This window comes from Puma concolor, chromosome D1, assembly GCF_028749965.1.
Source record: "Puma concolor isolate L17-30 chromosome D1, mPumCon1.1.hap2, whole genome shotgun sequence".
Lineage (NCBI taxonomy): Eukaryota > Metazoa > Chordata > Mammalia > Carnivora > Felidae > Puma > Puma concolor.
This window is the reverse complement of record NC_141676.1, coordinates 73,295,658-73,298,353: the sequence shown is the minus strand read 5'-3', so window position 1 is coordinate 73,298,353 and position 2,696 is coordinate 73,295,658.

Below are 2,696 nucleotides of genomic sequence, written 5' to 3'. Positions count from 1 at the left end.
AACAGGAGTAGTCAGGAAATATTTTGGAGTAAAAAGCAAGTAAAGTAGGAAAGAAAGGAATGAACAAAATTGCGGAGGCGAGACTATATGCAGAATATATGGAGTGTTCATATTAAGAGACAGAAAATTTGGGATTAAGGTGAAGAATGCCAAAGTAGTGCCTCTATTTATTTTATAGAATGACAGAGCAAATAGAGACTTCTGACCTGTGGGTAACATGAACAGAGAATTGTTTTGCAAAGATTAATCTGGCATCACAGTGCTATATGGATTGAAGGTAGGAAGATATTTTAGGAGATTTTTGTAGAGGACGAAGGATAAGATAATTGTGCTCTGCAATATGGTAGTGCCAATGGGATTTTTTCAAGTGTAGTGATATTACAAAGAAAAAATCAATAGAAATTTGTGAGTGACATAGAGATTAATTTGGAGAGAGGATAAGGCTAGAAAAAAATGCTGGTTTATGAACAAACAAAGCAAAGTTAAGATCAGTGCCTGGAAGGTAAAAGGCAGAGAAAAATCGCGATGTTATAGACCTCATTTTTAAAAACTCAAGTGGACAACACTTTTACTGTGACTTATTGCCTCACATTTTCCCTTCCTCGGTGGCCACATCTTATCTTTCTTTGTTTTGAGCTATGCTTTGACAAATAGAATCATTCAACAAATCTTTTTCTTCTGTTATGCATTCTTTTATTATGCATTCATTAAATATATATTTATTGAATTCATACTAAAGGTTAGGGACTATATTAGGTAGTAGGGATACAATGATGAACAGAAAAGACACAGTGCCTGCCATCATAGTAGTTATAATATAAAGGAGAAAACATATATTTAACAAATAATTGCAAAAATTATTTAATGTGATTGTTATACATGCGATTACATAAAAGTACAGAAAGCTATTAGAGTTTATAGCAGGAGGAGTTAGCCTAATCTGATAAAAGGTTCTGAGAAAGATTCTGTAACAAATAAAAAATACCATTTAATCTGAGACTTGAAAGATGAGTAGGTGTTAGCTAGGCTAGGAAGAAATTGTGTGTGTGTGTGTGTGTGTGTGCGTGTGTGTGAGAGACAGAGACAGAGAGAGAGGGAAAGAGGGAAGGAGAGAGGGGGGGAGATGGGGGAGGCAAAGGGAATGTCTCACATATAGGAAACAGGATGTACAATGGCCATGGAGTCAAAAGAATTTTGTGTATTTCAAGAACCAAGTAGTCAGTGTGGATGGAGCGAAGTAAGGAAGAGAGAGGGATTAGTCAAAGATAAGGATTCATCAACAGGTGGGAGCTATATTGCCTAAATTTTACAGAATTTATGTTTATCTATAGAGCAATGGAAAGCTATTAATTGCTTTTAGTGGGTTTTTTTTTTTAATACTCTGGTGAAAGTATGGGTACTAGAATGAAGAATGACAAGATTAGAAACAGGAAAACGAGTTAGGAAGCTATTTTTCAAAGTTCAGGCAATTGATAATGGCGGCCTGGAGTAGTGGCAATAGAGGTTGAGAGAAGTGAACGCATTCAAGACACACATTTTGTAAATATGGGAAGTAAAACTGACAAGATTTTCTTTAAGTTTGTTTATTTTGAGAGACAGAGAAAAAGAGCACATGGGGGAGGGGCAGAGAGAGAGAGAGAGAGAGAGAGGGAGAGAGAGAAATCCAAGTTGGCCCGGCTCCAGCAGTGACACAGGGCCCAACGATGCAGGGCTAAATCTCATGAACTGTGAGATCATGACCTGAGCCAAAATCAAGAGCTGGACACTTAACCTACTGAACCACCCAGCTGCCCCAGGATTGACAAGATTTGATAATGAATTGGATATGAGTGAATGAGGTAGAGGGAGTGTCAAAGAAGACTCCCTGGTTTCTGAAAAGAACAACTCTGTGGATGAAAAAGTCACTTACCAAGACCCCTAACAGAAGAGAAGCTGTTTTGATGGGGGCAGATCATGGGTTCAGTTTTTGATGGTAAGCCACCAACATGGAGTACTCATTCAGGTAGGCCATGGTGTCTGTGGGTCTTGAGATCAATTTGGATTTAATATTCAGTGTTTGAATGAAGCATTGGGATGGGGGGAGTTTTCTGGTAAGTAAAGTCATATAAAAATAATTTTCATTAACTATAGCTTCTATATTAAATGAAACAAAATCTTCATCCAACATGAATCTGGAAGCTCAAAAACTAAAAACCTTAAAAACACTTTATTCATTTAATTAAAATTCTGATGAGAAGAAATTATCTTTTCAAAAGAAGGCCAACTAATTTGTCTAGTAATAGTGTTAAGTGAATATTATTCATTTAAATGCAAGCAAGAAATGTCCAAGTTCAAGTTTCTTCCTGTTCAGAGAAGCATAATATTTGGCAGGCTAACATGCCATCCTTCCCAATCACTTTGTACTTTCCTTTGTTTTATTCTGCACAAGTAGCATTTTTTTCATGGACTATCTGTGGGTTACAAAACATATGTAGTTGAGAAGAAGACATTTAAAAGATACTCCTTCTCTCAGAAGATCAAATCTTAAATATATAAGCTGTTGAAATGGAAGTTTTCTTAGTGATAATTATATCCAGCTTTTCTCTAATGAATATTTCCTTTCCATATCTGAATATGTTGAACCACACTTTGCTTGGAAACCTTCTAAAAATTTTTTAACATTTATTCATTTTTGAGGAACAGAGGAGAGACAGAGC